The 22,467-nt window shown below is 45.8% G+C and overlaps 1 protein-coding gene across 7 annotated transcripts in view; it reads left to right on the forward strand.

The window, feature by feature from the left end:
* Positions 1 to 22,467, forward strand: part of LOC126351455 (leucine-rich repeat and immunoglobulin-like domain containing-NOGO receptor-interacting protein 4) — a 2,189,427-nt gene that overhangs the window by 1,234,745 nt on the left and 932,215 nt on the right. For all 7 annotated transcript variants that reach the window (XM_050002606.1, XM_050002610.1, XM_050002605.1 and 4 more), the window contains one exon: positions 18,434 to 18,487. The gene's annotated coding sequence lies outside the window, so the exon portion shown is untranslated. The remainder of the gene's footprint in view (positions 1 to 18,433; positions 18,488 to 22,467) is intronic.

Raw genomic sequence — 22,467 nt, forward strand, 5'->3', positions numbered from 1 at the left:
GACGGGAACTATTCAGAAGCAGTTTTTAAAAACTCGTGCACAATCGTATTCTTCTGCTGACAAAAATGTTCTTTTCGCTGGAAACTAAACCTTAAATTGCTACGCTTACTGTATACTGTTGTTCGTGTCTCGAGTGGCCACCATTTGTACCGTCGTATCCCGAGGACATGTACAGCTGGTTTGGCCTGCGTGTCTATGTTTAATGCAAAGACGGAAGCACGAAAGTGAGGCTGAGCGAGTTGGCGTTACATTGAATAACGCTCTCAAGTCACGCGAGAGCGCCGGGGTGAGCTGCTGCCAGTTTATGTTTTGGTGTGTTTTGCTGGTGCTGCTGCTCGAGATAACGAGGTGCGCCGGTGTCCGACCTAATGAGGTGCGAAATCCGGGCTGAGCTGGCCACGAGGAACGAACGAGTCTGCCAGCAGGCTGCAAGGCGGCGCCCACTCCGGCACTAGAGGGCCCGCGAGTAACGACCCGGCGACCGCGCGCTCCAAGTCCGGAGCCGCTCTCGTCGAGTTTCTCTCCACACATCGGTTAACTACGCGGCTTCTCAGCTACGACTCTGTCTGTCCCGGTAAACAAGGATGCGCTAGTCTCGGCAGTGGAAGTTGGAGATGGCGTATTCAGACCGGCAGGGTTTGCTAGTTTGTCGACAATGTTTTCCCTCTTACGTGTGGCTCTTCAGTTGTGAAGCTAATGGCTGCATAAGCCAAGAAGTACACTTCTGGGCAATCGTAATGCCAATTATGATAGATATCTGTTTTGTCTTCAGGACGGAGCTGCCGTCCCACCATATGAGACACTGACATTTAAGCTAATAGAGTCATTCCCGTCACTCCGTCACTTGTAACAAGGCGGAGCTTCATGGCGGTAACATTTAATAATATAATTCCGGCCTTCCAGCTTCAGGAAATAGCTAAACAGCCCCAAGAGTTTTTTTGCCTAAAAAACTCCTTGGCCTTTGTCAAATGGAATGACTGCTGTTAGTAGCGAGTTTTCGATAATTACCGGACGATCCCAAGGTCACTTTCACCGACTTATTTTCACTATTAGCCACTTGGTTTCCACTGACATAAAACGTTTTACGCAAAGAACAAGGGCATACGACGTTATAAACTTTTCCGCAAGACCACCTAAGCTCAGCAACCTGACGGTTTTCATATAATATAATTGAGATTTCGCAACAACGCAGCAACTGTACGAGACAGACTAACCTTCACAGCTCACAGGCCTTTGTTTCAAACCCTAGGCCTTCTGTCCTTCAGACCAAGGTTCGACCCTTGCATGTGTAAATTAAGTAATTAATTAAGGCATCGGTTTTGAATCTGCGGGCTGGGGACTGTGGAGCTTAGACTACATAGCACAATGGCAATGTTGCGCAATTTCGATTGAATTACGTGCAATTTAAGATATGTATACATGCGCTGAGCTGCAGATCGCTTTCTACATTAAGATTACTGTCAGTGATTTTTATTTTGATGCTTTTTTGACTAAACTGCTCCAGCAGTCGTTAGTGCGAGCCAAGACTGAGGTTTCGTCAGCCTTGATCCAGTGAATGTTTTCCAGAGCATGTTCAGCTGAAGCAGGTTTTTCGAGATATCGTAGGCGATAAAATGTCTCATGTCAGTTTCTATGTTGTAAAGAGCGCAATGTTTGTCCGACGTAAGATTGGCCGTGACGGCAGGGATTTTTGTAGACACCATGTGTTCTACGACTGACGCATTTTTAACTGGTCTCGCTAATAGGCAGATTTTTGACAAAGACCTTGCCTGAAACGTAGGTACAGAGAAACAGAAATGCAAACTTCCTTTCCATCTCGTCCTCAGTGGTTTTGATGGCCAACTTCGATTCCATAAGAAACCGTTGTGCACAGTGATCGTACGTAATAAAGAGGAATAAAAACAGAGCAATCAGTCGCACTGGCACTGGTTTTTATTATTCTTGCGTATTCAGATAAATAACCATCAATGCACTGAAGATGGTTACTTGTAGTTGAAATCTGGATATGGGAGAATAATAAAAGCAAATGGATTTCCGACTGACTGCCGTGTTCCTGTCCTCCCTTAGCGGTTTTATTGTGATTTTTCCTCGATCAGTTCATTTATTTGGTGACCGTTGTAGCCGTTATTCTCGGGAGAACTTGCGTGGAGTAAGTGGAGTATCCACGTCATGGGGCAGCGTATGGACTTCTTACTTTGTCCTTGCACGACATACCAACGTTTGTGTAAGAGAGTGCTTTGTGCTAACTGACGGAGTGCAGGCACAGATCTGTGTACGTTGTTAGAGGGATTGGAGAAGGTATTTATTTGGTTTCCGGCGAACGAGAACCTCAAGCACTGGCAGAGCATCCCTTTTTCAACTTCTATAGTGAATCGCAGTTGCGATGTTTCTGGAACTCGCCGACGTATGCTCGTACAAGGCGATTTTTTCCTATTGCGACACGAAATAAAATTTTGCTCGAAGGTTCTACAAGCTTCATCTTTGACGGGTGTAGTGAACCTAGAGCAAGGCGACGCTCCGCACGCAAGGTTCTGACTCGTGGAAAAATGAATCAGAGCTCCGGTGTTTATGTGAGGTGTAAGATGGGTTAATCACGCCACACCACAATTATGCCCGGCGGCACCGTGGGTATGTTACACCATGCGAAGGTCGTCACATCTCCCCTTACTCACATCTCACGCCTGTCTGAAATGCGACGCGTGGAGCTGAAATCACAGGGTTTTCCTATGAGTGCCCGAGGAAAACATTTCGTAAACACCGCGGCTCAGAATCTATTCCCTTGGTACGTTCATTTTCACACATTCCACAGTCGAAAACGTCCGTTTGGAGCGCGATGAGCAACAGTAAGACGTTCTGTGCAACCTTAGTTATTGGAGCTGCAAACCCAGCGAACGTGATCTCACACCTCTGGGAATGCAATGTGACCACGGGTTTTGCTCTGGTGTACAGCATGGAACCGGTATGGACCATTCAAAATCATTCGACCAGATTTGAATGTAATCTGGAGCAGAAAAGTGTGTTCATGTTTTTTCATCCCTCCTTTTCGTTTCCTCCTGTGTCTTGTGCCCGGGGGAGGGGGGAAAGGGGCGTGACAAAAACCCAAAGGGTCCCTCTGAGATCCCTCAGTTCTCTCGGGGTTGATTTCGCGAGCTTCCAGCAGGCGCTAGAGTTGAGGAGTTGCCTGTACCGCCGGGGATGGGAGTCGCTGTACAGACAAATTTTCGGAGTGCCCAACAAAGTTGCACGGTTGGCACAGAGGATACTGCCGAACCAAAAGGTCTCAGCCGACCAACCAACCATTACTCTCTATTGGCTGGGAGTCAGAAAAATATTTTTCTATTTGGAGGAGAAAGTTGTGATCGAAATTCTTGAAGGTCCTCACCACAGCGAAACTAGCCATGCCAAGTCGCACATCATGTCCGTGGTACTCTCTTCCCTATTTCGCAATAGTATAAAACGACCTGCCCTTATTTGAATTTGTCGATGTCCTACGTCAGTTCTATTGGTAAGAACCTCACAACGCATAGAAATACTCCAAAAAAGGACGCAAAAATCTCTTTAGTAGATTTGTTGTATCTTCTAACTGTTCGCAAACAAAACGCAGGCTTTGTGTATATTGGTTGCATTTAAGTTGTTTGTAATTGTAATCCCTAGATATTTACAAATATCTATAACTTATGAAGTTATGTGTTTTTTCGTGTAATCGAAATTTAACGTAGTTTTCCACTTTTCGCACCGCGCAGATGTCTGTATTGCAATTTGTTTTGATTTTTTGATGACTTCACTTGAGAGTAAACGACAGCATCATCTGCAAACAATCCAAGAGGGATGCTCAGGTAGATTTCTAAATCATTTGTATAGGTTAAGGAGAGCAGATGGCGCGGAAAACTTCGTTGGGACACGTCAGACACCACATGTGTTTCACTAAGTTATTTCCTGTCAATTACTGCCAAGTGCAATCTGATCGGCCTATCTAGCCAAGGTCGGTAAGGCAGGCCTGTCCTCGACACGCAGGTACCCAGATTCGAATGTGGGTGGAGGATGAAATGTCCGATGCCAGTATTTTACCGACAAAGGGAGGAGAAGCGACGGGCAAGATCCTTGATCAAAACCCTTGAACCAAATCCCTTCAGTAAATTGCCAAATCTCTCCGCAGTGTCTCATGACGTGAGAGCATGGGTCGCTGTTGGAGGTGATCCGTCCGTTGAATGAGGGCGTTAAGTTTGGCGCCCCCTTAGTATTTTTCGAGAGTAGCGGGGTCTATGCGAGAACCGGTTCCCACTCTCTCTCTTCTCTCGTCACCTCATAACACAAACATAACACTATACACGTATTCCGTTATACTCACCTGCTCCCTACAAATGTATATACGACGTAAGTCTCACTTATCCGCAGGTAAAGAGCCACTGCGCGCTGGGGAAGAACACCCGCCGGCCGGTGTGGCCGAGATGTTCTAGGCACTGCAGTCTGGAACAGCCCTACCGCTCCAGTCACAGGTTCGAATCCTGCCTCGGGCATGGATGTGTGTGATGTCCTTAGGTTAGTTAGGTTTAGGTTTAAGTAGTCCTAAGCTCTAAGGGACTGATGACCTCAGAAGTTAAGTCCCATAGTGCTCCGAGCCATTTGAACCATTTGAAGAAAACCCTTTCCCAACAAAGCCATACGATATTTAACAGTGACATTTCCGACGGGAAACCATGAAACGAGACGCAAAACTGATTGCAAGACGTTTATAAGAAAAAATATGAAACGCCGTCTGGAAACGTGGCAACGTGGAATCGACTTGGGGTCGCCTGTTGGTAGCATTCATTACTTGGTTTGTGTAAAGAGCCCTTGCATATGTCATTCTCACCGATCCATTAGTTTTATTCCAGTGCCCAATGCTTTTGATTCATTTCACGTGATACACTTCAACAGTAGGCTGTAAAGGTGCTAAAGCGCAAAGCGAGTTGTAAAGCACCTCAGTAAGTAAGCTCCGGTGGAGATGTTTCTACTTCGGTGTTTCTTGCAGTGACGTGAATTATGTAAAATAGTGTATTTGAAATTCCTATTTTTTCAATTGAATTTCTTTTTCGAAAAGCATTTCGTATTTTATTTGAAATACTGGAACATAAATATTTTGATTTTTTAAATGCAAAACGCATCTCTTGCATTTTTTTAACTTTCATACTTCGTAGTTTTCATACATTTAATGAGCAATTTGTTTAAACAAATGCAGATGGCTCAATAAGCGCTAAGGGTATACCGGTAAAGTGAATATGACCATGACTCTAATTATTAAAAAAGTCAGTAAGACTCCAGTGTAATGTAAAACGTACTGGAATAATCTGATAGTGCCTAGTGCTTTAAAAAGGAAATGGAGGAACAAGATCAGTATCGCAGTTTCGTGAGGTCACAAGTTTATTCTCGAGCTAAAATAAGACAGTGAATTCCATCTGAAAGTGACAACTATATCCTTGTAAAAAAGTGCCTGCATCTGTGGAGTAATTGAAAAACTGCTTTATTTTTTCGTCAGATTAGTATTGATAGTTTTTAACTAAACATCAACTTATTAAACATCATAGTACAGTTGTTTCTGGTAATATAACCTAAAATAAAATTCCACCAATCTTCTTTCGGTTACACGTAAATTTGTACTCAAATATTTTAATATACACCAGCTGCAGTACCCGGTGTTGCTCGGGAGTCGTTTTGTGTACTTCTTCATAATGTACCCTAAGAGTTTCTGAAGCTCAGTAGTATATCACTCTCAGGTTCTGTCTGTCTGCAGTTCATACGCGCCAAGAAGTCGCCTTGCCCACTGGTTCTTGTCGTGCCGTATCTACAAAATTCGAATAATTCCGTGCCTCCTGTCTTCTGTTTTCAAGTTCTGCTCCTCTTGAACGATTATTTTCCTTTTGCGGAATAATGAGCTCACATACGTGGAACTTGAGAGGTGAAATACATTAACAATTATAGGTGATAAAATAATATTTTTTAAAAAAGCTTAGAGTGCCTAGATCGCAATTTTCCTGTCACAACTGAAGCACGATAACTAGTTCGTGTTGTTATCTGCAGCCATCTTCAGATCGTTCAAAATGAGAAAAGCGATGTATATGCACTGGAAAGCTCATTAGCTGTAGTTATGCAATAACATGCATTCGTAATTATCGTGACAGTAACACTATATAGTACAATATCATCACCGTGAGTAAACCAGGTTATAGACCGAAAATCGCAGGTTGAAGGATGACGATAATACACGAAAATATCCAGCTGCATGAATAAAGGTTGCATCAAAAGCTCATTATTGGCAATAGTATAACAGGTATTATCGTGAGAAAAGTATACGCAACGGTTCCAAAAACTGTTAGGTGTTCCATCTTGTCAGACTGGTGAGCTTGCCGTATTTTTGTTATTCTCCAACCCGTGCACATTTTATGTTCACTACTCCTTACGCCGTGCGGTATCATTCTTTTGCAGGTCAGGGTACGTAACAGCTGACAATTTTCGGAACCGTTGCATATAGGCCCACTATTCTCACGATAATACCTGCTATATACTGTCAATAATGAGCTTCTGGCGGAACTTTTACTCAGCCAACTGCATATTTTCCTATATTACTGTCACCCTTTATCCAGCGAGATTACGGTCGACAACCTAGCTTGCTCACGGTGATGTTTTTAAACTACGTACTGTAATTGTCTTAATATTTACGAATGCATACTATTGCCTGACTACAGCTAATGATGCTTTCCAATGCATATTCACCACTTTTTCCCCTTTTGAACGATATGAAGATGGTTTCCGATAGCAACAGAAACTAGTTATCGTACATTAATAGCTTTAGGAAAATTGGGGGCTAAGCGCGGAACATCTTTTTTAAACTCTAAACAAATTTATTTAGCAGACCACATTAAGATCACCGTCTGTTCCCTGGCAACATCAGGCTTCTCTTGAAACATCCCCTTAGAAAAATAATGAATTACTGTGCTGATAAACCTCTTACGTTATTTGATTTTCAAACAGTTGAGCAGAACTGAACGTACTCAGACATTTCTCTCTTTACTTGTTCTGATCAACACTAAACTGACACACAATATTTTTAGCGCGACGCAATCTGATTTTCAATAATCCCTACAAAAGAATGGCCCTGACTAACAATAACCTATACCTTTCATGAATCACTTACCTCACAAAAATCTTCGTTACTCGAACTACTGCAATACAGCGTGCGCCAGTACTGCCAGGTGAATAAAAGATTCTAACTACTGAAGGCACTAACTACTGATAGGCATAGTTAGCAAATGAGAGATTTTGATAGAGAACAAACAATGTATTTACCTTAATAGTGTTCAAAACTCATTATACGAGGGCTGTCCAGAAAGTAAGTTACGATCGGTCGCGAAATGGAAACCACAGTGAAAACCAGAAACGTTTTATTTGCAGCAGTTAGACACACCTTCCACCTAATTCTCTTCGTATTCGCCGCTCCAACTTCGAAGTTTGTCTTAGTGTTGTATCAACTTTCCAATATCCTTGTCATAGAAAGCAGCCGCCTGTGCTTTCGGCCAGTTATCTGCACTGGTCTGCACCTCGTTGTCTGTGGAAAAATTGTGTCTTCATAGCCAGCGGTTCTTGTGAGCAGACATGAGACTCAGGGGTAGCCAATTAGGTACTGTATTGGGGTGATCAAACACTTCTCATCGGAAACGCTGCGGGAGCGTCTTCATTGCCTCTGCAGCGTGCGGCCGAAAATCGACATGAAGAAGGAACTGCTCGACTGTTGTGTTACGTGGGTTGCATGACACAGGCGAAATATCTAACCAGGCACTCATACTTGGCGGGAGACGCTATTCCCTACGCATCTTTACGTTCTCACTGTTTACTCAAAAGTGAAAAGAGCGACGCGACACGATCGACGGGCATACTAGGGACACTGCCCAACACATCTGCGTAAAGCTTTACCGGAATTTCCCAGTGGTTTCCATTTCGCGACTGATCGTAACTTACTTCCTGGACAGCCCTCGTATATATATAGATACATATCAGTTCATGACATCCAGTCTTACAAATTTACTGTCTCTGATGGACACACGTCCAGATCATCCGCTCTCAAAACTGCGACATCTCACTCCCCACATCCAGCACTGCTGGCGGCTCACCTCAAACTGCTCAACGCTAGGCGCTGTTTACGTTCAACTGCCTAACACTACAGTAGCGATTATTCCAACAATGCCAACCAGCCACAGACTTCACACAGCACAGTCAGTGATTTTCATATAGAGCGCTACGTGGCATTACGAACATAAAAACCTAAACAGTCCACTCACACTCTAAAATCAGTGAAATACAGGGCATGTAAGACGTTGACTAACTAAAAGTCTTTTGTTTCGATAAAGGTATTTTGTGTTTTTGTATTTAAATACTTGTATTTAATACCAATTTCTATTTGCCTTTGAAATTTAAAAAATGACCAAGTATTTGCATTATGAGTTTGAATGCTTTCAATTCACTATTTTGTACATCTTTGATTTTTGGTAGAGAGACTGTACAATTACGTCTATAGGTCCTGAGTTCGAGTCTTGGTCCGGTACCCAGATTTAATCTGCCAGGAAGTTTCACGTCTAAACGTGATGAGCTACGTCAGGTACCTTTTGTGTGGTTGTAAAAACACAGAGGTAACGGTATTTCCGGAAACGACGCGGAGTCGTGCTGAAGCAGGTGGCAGTCCACAGGGAAGAGGCGGCAATGGAGGAGCAGCGGCTTGTCGGGGTGTGAGAACGAGTGGGAGCCGGCCACCAGCCACCAGCCGCCGGCCACCAGCCCTGAGGCGATGCCGGCCGCTATCCGGTTGCAAGAGGCGGGACCCGCTCTGCTCCGCTTCCGGCGCGTCGGGGATGAGGCGAGGCGGAGAAGCACTTCCCCGGCAACGCAGCGGACTCGGAAACTCGAGACCGGCTCCATTCGCGCCGGATCGACGTTGCGGCCTGTTTCTGTTTGAACTGTGCCTCGTCCCGCCCAGCGACGACGCCGCCAGTGGTTGTCGAGGCGGATCTCCCTAGGACTGCATTCTGAGGAGCTGTTGCCTGTAAACTCGGTGTCGAGCTCTTAAGCAAACCTGCGGCAAATGCCGAGACACGCCGGGGCTATTTGTTGGCGTTGGCAGCTGGAGTGCGTGCACTGCTCGACAGTTGCTACTGCAGCAGCGGCCAGTAGTCGAATGTAATGCGCAGAGGAACAGAGGGACACTAGTGCTAGCAAGGTCGAGAACCGTAATTTGCAATGAGGACGATACAATAAGGCACAGTGGGGAGACGGACTGAGAAATGGAGTCAGGCAAGACTTACTTGTTAACAGATATTGGGAGCTATGTGTCTGACTGAGACAGCTCCTAGTACCGCAAGCGTGCTATTACCTACTGAACGCCGGCCGCTGTGGACGAGCGGTTCTAAGCGCTGCAGTCCGGAACCGCGCTGCTGCTACGGTTGTAGGTTCAAGCCCTGTGTAGGGCATGCATGTGTGTGATGTCCCTAGGTTAGTTAGGTTTAAGTAGTGCTAAGTTCTAGGGGACTGATGACCCCACCTGTTAAGTCCCATAGTGCTCAGAGCCATTTGAACCATTTTTGAACCAACGGGCCACGGCAGACGCTTGACCACAACAACACGCTGCCTCACTTGCGCTCCCCGCCACTCGTGTCACACTCTCCTTTTCTCCAAGTAGCGCTCGATGCGCTCTTGCGGCCAGAGGGATTCCAAATGAGCGGGAATCAGGCAAAACTAAACGCGGGCGGACAGCACATGTGGTTTGTTATATTTACCTTCTGTACTATATAGATTTCGGCTTTTATGACATTATCAATTAAATGCTATGAGTTGTTAGACCATTACTATGTCATACATGCAAGGCAGCCCACCTTCTTCGGACGGCCTTAACAGGTATGACATAATAATGGTCTAACCTCTCTTAGCATTGTACTTGATAATGGCACAAAAGCCGAAACGTACATAATGTAGAAGATAAATTAAGTAACATACAGTCTAAATGGCGATTTACTCCTTTAAAAAATGTTTTGTAGCTGTGGCTCTACATCATCGAAGACAATAAGAAGCGTCTCATTCGAGAAAGTATTGTAGACTGTGCAATCGCCGCGGTACTTGAAAATCTACCATGGCTTACAGCGCGTACAATGCTGCGGTTATATCCTGGCAGCCCGCAGCCCGTAACGCTGGAGTCGAAAGACGTCGTGATGCAACTGTGGAGACATGGATTAGCCAGTACAGTTAAACCACATTTGCTACGGGTTTCTCATTTATTTTTGCCTGCTTCCATGTTAGAAGAGGGCTTGCACAATAATTTGACTCAAGATGAAGAATCATATTTTGATGTGTTTTACGACTGCTTAGTACCTGCAAATACATGTGACAAGAGCAAACCAATAATGTTTATTTTCATCTGGGCAGCAGATGAGGTGTTGAAATATGGACGCGTGTTATCATCTTTAGCATCGCGAAATAGATACTGTTTTTGTAGTTACTGTGTCCTATGACAAGACATTTGCTTCAACTGTCTATTTCTTATTTGTCGGCGTTACAAAATGTTGCAAATTTAGGAAACATGTGACCTAAGTAATGGTGTGTATTACAGGACGAATTGTCAGAAAGAAATGAGCAAATAAAAAAAGAATGCGTCCCAACCCAGATCGAACCATCGCCTTCCTGCATGTTAACCATCCACTGCAGCAACTGTACAGCGTAAATAATACGTCCTGACAGGGATAGTTACCGTACATGTGGTTACAGTGTTGCCAGGTTGCACCTCTTTAATGTCCTTCTTCTACAGGATATACTCGCCGGAAGAAATGTTGTGACAGACATTTTTTTTATCACTGGCTTGTGAGGAGGCGCACTGTGAAGCCCGAGTGCGCGAATTTCGCTGCACCCTATATATATATATATATATATATATATATATATATATATATATATATATATATATATATATATATATATATATATACTCCTCGAAGAACATCGTGAATTCATTGTCCCAGGAAGGGGAAACTTTATTGACACATTCCTGGGGTCAGATACATCACATGATCACACTGACTGAACCACAGGCACATAGACACAGGCAACAGAGCATGCACAATGTCGGCACTAGTACAGTGTATATCCACCTTTCGCAGCAGTGCAGGCTGCTATTCTCCCATGGAGACGATCGTAGAGATGCTGGATGTAACCTGTGGAACGGCTTGCCATGCCATTTCCACCTAGCGCCTCAGTTGGACCAGCGTTCGTGCTGGACGTGCAGACCACGTGAGACGACGCTTCATCCAGTCCCAAACATGCTCAATGGGGGACAGATCCGGAGATCTTGCTGGCCAGGGTAGTTGACTTACACCTTCTAGAGCACGTTGGGTGGCACGGGATACATGCGGACGTGCATTGTCCTGTTGGAACAGCAAGTTTCCTTGCCGGTCTAGGAATGGTAGAACGATGGGTTCGATGACGGTTTGAATGTACCGTGCACTATTCAGTGTCCCCTCGACGATCACCAGAGGTGTACGGCCAGTGTAGGAGATCGCTCCCCACACCATGATGCCGGGTGTTGGCCCTGTGTGCCTCGGTCGTATGCAGTCCTGATTGTGGCGCTCACCTGCACGGCGCCAAACACGCATACGACCATCATTGGCACCAAGGCAGAAGCGACTCTCATCGCTGAAGACGACACGTCTCCATTCGTCCCTCCATTCACGCCTGTCGCGACACCACTGGAGGCGGGCTGCACAATGTTGGGGCGTGAGCGGAAGACGGCCTAACGGTGTGCGGGACCGTAGCCCAGCTTCATGGAGACGGTTGCGAATGGTCCTCGCCGATACCCCAGGAGCAACAGTGTCCCTAATTTGCTGGGAAGTTGCGGTGCGGTCTCCTACGGCACTGCGTAGGATCCTACGGTCTTGGCGTGCATCCGTGCGTCGCTGCGGTCCGGTCCCAGGTCGACGGGCACATGCACCTTCCGCCGACCACTGGCGACACCATCGATGTACTGTGGAAACCTCACGCCCCACGTGTTGAGCAATTCGGCGGTACGTCCACCCGGCCTCCCGCGTGCCCACTATACGCCCTCGCTCAAAGTCCGTCAACTGCACATACGGTTCACGTCCACGCTGTCGCAGCATACTACCTGTGTTAAAGACTGCGATGGAGCTCCGTATGCCACGGCAAACTGGCTGACACTGACGGCGGCGGTGCACAAATGCTGCGCAGCTAGCGCCATTCGACGGCCAACACCGCGGTTCCTGGTGTGTCCGCTGTGCCGTGCGTGTGATCATTGCTTGTACAGCCCTGTCGCAGTGTCCGGAGCAAGTATGGTGGGTCTGACACACCGGTGTCAATGTGTTCTTTTTTCCATTTCCAGGAGTATATATATATATATAAGAAGGTAGCACTTCACTAACAAGAGAACACTGTGGCACACGAAATGTCTAAGAATGTATTCATTCACCAGTATTATGAACACAATACTGTCAAAACTGCTGTGGAATTCGTCATGTGTGTACATATGTTCCACTGCGCGCCCACCACATGTGACAGTCGAGAACGTTCCCGTTTTAGCCAAGAGCCCGCCCCGCATTAGTGCTCCTCTTTGACGTAAACCAGTTCGAATTCTGGTGGTGAATGGAACCTTCTCTTTCGGTACTTCGCCGGGGGGGGGGGGGGGGGGGAGAGGAGAAGTGGTGCAGTAAGGTTCCTGATCACCAGTCATTGCGCCGGCCGGTGTGGCCGAGCGGTTCTAGGCGCTTCAGTCTGGAACCACGAGACCGCTACTGTCGCAGGTTCGAATCCTACCTCGGGCATAGGCGTGATGTCCTTAGGTTAGTTAGGTTTAAGTAGTTCTAAGTTCTAGGGGACTTATGACGTCAGATGTTAAGTCTCATAGTGCTCAGAGCCTTTTGAACCAGTCATTGTGCCAGTTTGCTGGATTTCATTCCGAACCTCTCCGCAGTCTGCCATGAAGTGGGGACGCGTGACGCTGCTGACGGCAATCCGTCCGTCGAATAACGACGGCGGGCCCCTGGAGTAGGCTACCGGCCGGCAACACATTTCGTCCTCTTCCTTCTCTCGTCACCATCATCACCATCATCGTCACCGTCATCAGCATCACCATCACCACTCTCGTTATCCACCACCAAAACAACACTACACAATACGCGTATCGATTACACGTACGACAGAACTCTCGCATACCCGCAAGGAAGGGCGCCAAGGTGCGACTGGTGGTTGAACCAAACCCGTGGGATATCCCAACCAACAGTGCTGTACTACATCTGCATTTTTAGTGAAGCGCCACGTTTTTTATGCAACTGACGAAGACTGTTGTCTTATTACGCACATGGAATTATAAACATAGTTCTCACGAGGACAGTGTCTCAATAGGAATATGCGTTGACGCATTTCAAAGTGAGTTAGGAGGAGAAATAATAATTAAACAATCTTGCTTTTATAAGTCTTTTGAGAACAGAGCATGTTCTTAAAGTGTAACTGGTTTTTAAGTATTTGTGGATGTTACATGTCACTTCAAACTGGCGTAGTATGTCTGAACCCGCGAGGGTGCTCGATAATTACATTCAACAATAGTTCAGCCGGAAATTATCCTTTCTGAAGTACTGCAGAGCCGTGGTCACAAGTAAACAGAAAACTAATTAACTGCACAATTAAGATTTTAGCGAAGCCAAGACAGTCACCGCCTTCGTCAGTATTTCTTTTTATTCGGATTACTGGCTTTGACATTTATTTGCAGGTCATTTTCAGATCCATAACTAATTTCTGTGAATTGCACTTCGTCAGTAGGCAAAGGTTCATATAAATCTCAACTAAGCTGACACTTCAGCCTGTTTGGAACAATTAGATATGAATCTGATGATCTGAAAATAAAGGGCGTAAACGGTAATCCGAATAAACATAATCTGTGATCCAGTAAAAGTATCACCGTACCCAAAGACATCATGGCTTCGATCATGTAAGATTTAAGTGTTCGGCTGATAAGCGCTGATTTCGGTCAAGGACGGCTGCGCTGAAATTTGATACGAGTGTGAGCACCTTTTAAACTTAATTTTAATAGATTCCTCCCCCCCACCCCCCCATTATTTAACACTACTTTTATTACAGTACGACACAGCACCCACAATGATGCACTCTCTCATGATCCGCCATCGTAATCACGGTGGCAGGTTGCATTGATGTGCAGTAAATAACAATCTGTTTTCTTCTAATAGAACCTATAAACAGTTCCGAAGTTTGTTGAACAAGTAGACGCCACTGTGCGAACCTTTAGGAAGTATCCCATAAATATCTCCAACGCTTATACGGTACTCGTAATAAATATTAGACTTTTTGTACTCTGTATCGTTTCTTTTCCTAAAATGTTTCTGTCATTTTACATACTCTTAACTTGAGAAGAACACGATGGAATAACGAAGTACTCATTCCACACTACACCACACAAACATACAGAAACACGCCTACACCACATACACACACACGCACGCACAGACACACACACACACACACACACACACACACACACACACACACACACACACAAGAGTGTTTGGCATTCCTACTAACATGAAGGCAGAATAACTTGGGAGAGGAAGCTGGATGGAATGTTGAAGCGGCGGAAAGTTGGCCAAGGCGCGGAATGCGCAGTGAGCTGTAGCGGCGATCGCCAGCTGTCTGGCATAGCGTCAGCATTCTGCACCTACCGCTAATAGCTGGGGCAGGACTGCTTTTCACTCTTACAGACCAGTCTTGCCTCAGAAATGGAAGAGGTGATAAAACGGAATGCTTCAAAATTATTACGATAGCACAGGGCGTTGCTTTCGATGTTACTGGGGATAGTGGTGATGATGGTACGGCTCTTCGCTGCTGAAGTTTGGAGCCTTCGTCGTGGTAGTAGTTGTCGTCTCTTCTTTCGTTTCGTACAATTAATATGGACAATTAGAGGTACATCATAGTTTGAGCCCCCATCGGTGGTGGTGGTGGTCATATTATTGGTGGTACTGCGGTCATCGAGTGAGATCGTAACGTACTGGACAAGCATTTTTGGTCAGATGCATAATGTTAGCGCCTACTAGTGCTGACTTGAGGCCTGCCAGAGGAATACTGTTAATGTGTAGAAGATGTGTTGCATCCATACGCACGACTTTCAGAGGTGCACTTAGTTCATATTTCCTACGAAGTAGGACATGGTAAAAAAACTGAAATGACCTGTTGGATGCCGTATACTGAGAGGAGGATGACTGGTGGTCTACTCAAGGTCCGTCTAACAGTGAACCCCTTATAGCGTTCCCGTCTTATAAATTAATTGTGATTGCATATTCAGTTTTTTTCAACATGATTGAGAAAGACTGTTGCAGAAGTGCAGGGATAACGACATAAATTAACTTTCTCCACATAAAATCATATATATATATATATGATTTTAATCGACTTCAGCGTATGTGGAGAAAGCTGTAGGGTGTTGGGGCTATAAGGTCAGATGTGGAATGCATTCGTACTTTAATACGTACCCACTTCGGCTTCTTTGTTGTTGTTGTTGTTGTTTTTTCTCTGTCTCTCTCTGCGTCAAGCAGTCTTCTAGCAAACAAGTTACATAATTTGCTAGCAGATGTTTTCTGCATGGACTTAACTGCACCGACTGCTACGGTCGCAGGTTCGAATCCTGCCTCGGGCATGGATGTGTGTGATGTCCTTAGGTTAGTTAGGTTTAAGTAGTTGTAAGTTCTAGGGGACTGATGACCTCAGATGTTAAGTACCATAGTGCTACTTTGTATAAAAATAGAATAACTTCCAAACTGAATGTAAGCTATCTGACTTCATTACTTAACCGTGTAATGTCGTTGTTCTGTGTGGATTGAGTAACTGTATGACTGTGCCCCCGAACTATTCTTGCACTTAGTACAGTAAGATTTTTCTTTCAAAAGTGGAGCACCGCTGCAAAACTAACTTCAAATACGAAGCTACAAGTTATATTCAAAATATATGTACCGCATCGTGGACAAAAGCAACGTAGCATTTCTCGCATGGAAATATTTTTGGGTACTGACGTTCTACAAATGAGTATTCTTAATCAGTTTTTTAGCAAAGAGGTACTTCGCCTTGACGACCCTTAACAATATTGGCTTTATACAAAAATGAAAGATTTTAGGAACATTTCTAACCGATTGGTTATTACAAAATACTGGGTGATTTTTTCCATCGTGTACAAAATCTAGGAATTGACCGATGAGTTGATATGGACCAAAATAGGTCTAAAGAACTTATGTCCGGAAACGCATGGTTTCCATGATAGAGACTGTTTATTCAACCATACTGTTTCACTGAGTCTGCGGTCTAACACGCACTGTACCATGCAGTCACAGTATGTATTAAAAATGGTTTCCACGTGAGTCAACGCATGCGTGTACGCGTCGTAGCAAGTTCTATTTCACACGTTCACATTGGCCAGGCTGCACCCGAACTGTGTCAAAGGCAGCACGAATGTGCTGCTCCAGTGCCTCCACATCTGGAATGGGCTCTGCGTACACGGTAATTTGAGGTGGCCCCATGAAGAGAAATTGCATGGGTTGAGATTCGGTGAACGAACAGGCCGTGCAACTGCACCCCCTCGCTAGATCCGCCGACCATGGGAGACACGATTAAGATGCGTCAGGATGTTAACGGCAAAGTGGGCTGGAGCACCATCATGTCACAGCCATATAACCCTCCGAATCGTCAATGACAGTTCTTCCAATAGGGAAGGAAAATTCACCCGGAAGAAACGATAATAGTTCCGGCCTGTTAGGCGACGTGGAAGGAAGATGGTCCCAGAATATGGCCGCCAACTATCCCAGCCTACACATTCCGGTTGCACCGACGCTGAAGATTCACTGTCACCATACCATGGAGATTCTGCATTCTATCCCACGGATGATTGTTATGAAAGTTGAAGAAACAACTCCACGTAAAGATGGCTCATCTGTGCATAGGATGGATTACACACGTCCCAGGATTGTTGTTGCCTGGTGAAGAAACCAGTGACAAAACTGCTCCCGATGTGGAAAGTCTGTCGCCTAAGTCCTGCACGCGCTGTAAGTGATAAGTACTGTTACAATTGCCATGGAGAATGTTCCACAAGGTCGTCTGGTTTACCGTGTATTGGCGGGCCAGCTGTCTGGTACCGACACGGCAACTGCTGTCCACAGTGTTAATTACATTTTCCTCCAGGTTTGGTACATCATTTCGGGTATATACTTCATGATTTCCTGCTACCTGAAGCGACCCTACCTCAGAAAAAACGGCGAAACAGTGTTGCAAACATTAAAAGCTGTGCTTCTTGTGGTGGGGACAGGTCTCCGATTCAACCTTGCTGTCCGCCGCCCGTTGCCATCTGTCTTCCGCTAGCACCGTATCGATAAGCTCTCGATTCGAATACGGAACCATAGTGTACAACGCTGTATCACATCGACTAGAAGTTGAGTCAGCAAGAGAAGTGAATCGGATACAACGTTACCAGTTACTGCGGCAGAAGAGGGATCTATGGCATGACGTAAGAGGAACAGTCCGCATGAGGGGGAAACCATTTACACTGTAACAGTGGCTGCATGGTACAGTGCATATTAGAACACAGCCTCCATATTAATGTCTGATTGGATAAATAGTCTCTAGCACGGAAACCAAGCATTGCCCTACATAAGTTCATTTGAACATTTTTGTTCCGTATCTTTTCATCAATCGATCCCCAGAGTTTGTACATGTTGGAAAATGTCACTCTGTATATGGCTGGGTAGAGCTAAATTGTCTATGAACAATCCATGAAATAAATGTTTCAACCAAATCTCGGTGCGCCAATTAATTTTCCAACAGAGTGTTAACTACGCACGAGTATGCAGATTTACCTTGAATCACAATCCTGCACAGAATTTTTTTTTCAAAATCAATGAATATTCTCATCATTATTTTAATGAAACATTTCCAGCAAACCTGTATTCGGCATTCAGAAGCTCAATTCTAGATAGAAATTTTCTGACCTCTCAGCTCCACGTCCTTTTTCCGACGGACCTCGACTACTAACGTTAGCGCCTGAAGACAGAGACAGTGTAACAACACAACCAACGTTCGTGGATCAACATGGTTTGCTCTAAGACATGTGCTTACCCATATGTGAAAGTAAGAAGTTAACAATTCCGTAATAGCCAATATAACGTGCACAACTCACATGGTAAGTAAATAGTTTAACAACAGTCCAGGCCGAAACTTCGGTCTTCAAAATGTTCTCCTTTCAAATTAATGTATTGATGTAGAAATTAACAGGCGACCCACGCTGCTCTCTACACTGGCAGCACCTCCGACAAGCCGGCCACGCCCGCTGTTTCGCCCTGTGACCGCGCGGCCCTTTGTGTTTCAGGTGGCTCCTCCGCAGAGCAGCCGGAGAGAAACCAGACGCGCCGAGAAGCCGCCGGTGAGTAATGGACGCCAGGCTCATTCACTAACAATGTATTTACAAGTGTTCAAATTAAGACCCGGCGCCACGTGTTTCACTTCTGTGCGCGTCTATTTGTTAGTGTCAGGGCGGCGGCGGTTTACCCTTTGAGTGACTAGCGGCCGACTCTTGGGCGCCGCACGCACACACAAACAGGACCAGGAAACAGTCGCAGCTGCGGTCTCGTCTTCCCCCTCCCCCCCCCCCCCCCTACCCCTGCAGGCACTGCAGCTACACAGGGGCCGCACTTCTTTCATCTGCATCTGAGGTGGCGCAGCGCTTTCATCGAACTCGACGTCGGTGCGGGTTCGATTCCACGAATTACATACACTGCCCACAGGTAGTCGGCTTCCTATATGGCGCTGTATACATCATCGAAGCGCTGCCTCGTTTGTATAAGACTGCAGACACCATTCATTCCTAACATTACTGCTCCTCTTTCCGTGACGCAAGAAAGTATACTGGGTTGCCCACGGGCAGTATGCGATGCGTGGCATTTCGCTACGAAAGCCAGTGAAAGAAACTAAATAGGCTATTTTCAGTCGAACGATCTTCTATTTTGCAATGACCTGTTTCGGACAGTGTCGCTCATCTTTAGAACACATTTCGTAGTTACTTAACGCAACTAACAATTTACTGTCAATAAGCATGTGATAGTATGATGTTCCATTCAGACAGGTTTATCTATAACTACTACATCTACATCTACATCTACATGACTACTCTGCAATTCACATTTAAGTGCTTGGCAGAGGGTTCATCGAACCACAATCATACTATCTCTCTACTATTCCACTCCCGAACAGCGAGCGGGAAAAACGAACACCTAAACCTTTCTGTTCGAGCTCTGATTTCTCTTATTTTATTTTGATGATCATTCCTACCTATGTAGGTTGGGCTCAACAAAATATTTTCGCATTCGGAAGAGAAAGTTGGTGACTGAAATTTCGTAAAAAGCTCTCGCCGCGACGAAAAACGTCTATGCTGTAATGACTTCCATCCCAACTCGTGTATCATATCTGCCACACTCTCTCCTCTATAACGCGATAATACAAAACGAGCTGCCCTTCTTTGCACCCTCTCGATGTCCTCCGTCAATCCCACCTGGTAAGGATCCCACACCGCGCAGCAATATTCTAACAGAGGACGAACGAGTGCAGTGTAAGCTGTCTCTTTAGTGGACTTGTTGCATCTTCTAAGTGTCCTGCCAATGAAACGCAACCTTTGGCTCGCCTTCCCGACAATATTATCTATGTGGTCCTTCCAACTGAAGTTCGTAATTTTAACATGATGTGAAAATAAGTGACAGAGCCCGAAACAGGTCATTTCGAAACAGACTTCCTTGGGTTCTGCCTTACGACAGGTCTGGTCATCGGGGAAGCCTTGTCAGAGAGGTACACCACATGAGCGTCTAGGGAAGTGATTCCAGTGGTGGTTTCCAGTTGCCTTCCACTGGTGATGATGAAATGATAATGAGGACAAGACAACACCCAGTCCCTGAGCGGAGAAAATCTCTGACCGAGCCAAGAATCGAACCCGGGCCCCTCGGCGTGACAAACCGCCACGCTGACCACATTTTTTTTTTCATAGTACAAAATTTATTTTTTAATACAAATGAGATTCAATTACAAAATAGTACACAAGAAAACAACTTATTGGGAAAAGTCTTACAAAGCTTCACCTTTGTGGTGCAGAACATAACAATTAAGCTCAAATTTTACACTTCAAATGGAAAATAAAAATATTACAAAAAAAGAAAAGAAAAAATCAGTGTGTGCATAAAGTAACCTCCCATCTTTTTGGTTACTTTCATGGAAATGCGATGGCAAAGCCACAAAACTGAAGTTGTACTAAGGCACTTATGCAAATAACATGTACAGAAATATGTCAATGAATACTTAAAGAAAATGGTGTTTCTACACACACTAATTATTAAGCTCAACAAAAATATAATCACAGCCTACAATGCTTATTTCACAAACTACTAACTACATTTTTTTTTTGAGAATGCATAAAAAAAAACAAGGCAGCCATGCGGAAAAATTTGCCAATAAAGTGAACTAAAAAGGGCCGTCTTGCTCGCCGCGGTCACATTGCTAGGCGGGCGGTCGTCATTGCATTGGACATCACCAGCCACCAATCGTTGGAGCGCCCGGGGCCGCTGCACACAGTCAGAGACTGTTTCTGTTACCATAGGGGAATCGTGGAAAGATCACATCTACAAGTTAATGTCTTCTCACACCCGGCACACCCCAGCTGGGTGGTGGGTCCATGAATGACGAACCCAAATAGTTCGCAAAAAGGTTCCGGTAATCCTGTCTGTTCGTTAAGACCAGAAACTCGTCGATCATATAGTACCATAAATCGAGGACGTCTTTGTCTCCATCGCGGTATATGTAGTGTATCGCCATTCCTCGTACCCAATTGACCGCATTCATCCGGGTCATAGGGAAATAGACAGCGTTGGGATGAAAGAGTTCTTGGGGTAAAATCGAAACGTAGGGGCGGCGGAGCAGGAAAGCCAGGATCTGGCGGATCAGTTTCCAGCACTCACGCGCGGGGCCACAGTTCAGTCTATGTTCGTCCGTGTCTAACGTCGTGCAACGGGGGCACACAGGGTCGTCAATTAGGTGAATGGCATGCAGCCGTTGTCGGGTTGGAAGTTTCTCGTTAACGACCACATACCACGTCGACCGCACGAAAGTAGACAGGAACGGCGCGTGGATGGCTCGCCATACTCGTGGCCAGTCGACCGTAGGGTGGCGCCGTACAATGTCGTTATCCGGAGTCCAGTGCTGGAGAGCACTATAATAAGTCTTCGCTGTCGGATTCCGTGTCTCCGATATAACCCACAACACATAGCTATGCTCTACGAAAAACGTTCTAATGTGTGACAGCGAGGGCGATAAATGTCCAACTGGTACCGGTGGGTACAGCGTACGTGGGGCCACTTCTTCAATCAGTAGGCCTGGGAGACTGGCTGTTGGTGAAAGCCAGAGTCGCCTCATGGAACGGAGATACAGTGCCAGCGCTCTGTGCTTGACGTGAGTGAGTCCAACACCGCCTTTGTCGAAGGGTAAAGTAAGCGTAACAAAACGGATCTTGAAAACAGCACCATCGTTCACCACGTGTCCAAACACTGCCTGTATCCTGGAAGCCATCGTGTCCGTTATCGGCAGTACATGGGCGTAATGGTTAAGGTGAGAAGCCATGTACACATTAACGTATTGGGCGCGTTGCAAAATGTTCAATGATCTGAATTTATTGAGACGAGCCTCTAAACGGAGTCGTCGTAAGACCATACGATACGTAAAGGCCGCCGTGCGTTGTATTTGTCGATGGAGTGATATCCCTAAACACTTGAGCATCGGGACCTTTGTCAGAGGTACGGCCAGACCTGCAGGCATTCCTCGTCCTGCCTCCATGTAGCGTGATTTCCGAAGGTTCAGCACACTGCCTGCCACCGCCCCATACTGGTGGAGCCAGGAAAACGCCGTGTGTATTTCGTCACCAGACCGTGCTAAGAACATCACATCGTCGGCGTATGCACCACATCGAAAGGTTACGGAACGGAGGGTAAGTCCTTCTAAGCGTCGCCGTAGTCCGTGAAGAGCTGGTTCGAGGGCAACGGCGAAGAGCATGGCAGAAAGAGGACAACCCTGCCGGACGGACCTGTTGACACGGACGGGGGCGGACCGACAGCCGTTGATCATAATCCTCGTGACAGCCCCATGGATCAATTGAAGCACAACAGACGTCGTCAGACGCGGGACACCGATGTGTTCCATAACAGCACGCAGGAAACCATGGTTAACGCGATCGAAAGCATGGTCGAAGTCCAGCGCAACAAGAGCGCCTTGGAGGCGGCAAGTTTGCATGAGCGCCACCACGTCTCTATAGGTGCTTAAAGTCGTAAGCACATTAGTGTCGCCCCCGAGGCAGGTTTGATCAGTGTGAAT

The sequence above is a fragment of the Schistocerca gregaria genome, chromosome 1 (assembly GCF_023897955.1).
Source record: "Schistocerca gregaria isolate iqSchGreg1 chromosome 1, iqSchGreg1.2, whole genome shotgun sequence".
Lineage (NCBI taxonomy): Eukaryota > Metazoa > Arthropoda > Insecta > Orthoptera > Acrididae > Schistocerca > Schistocerca gregaria.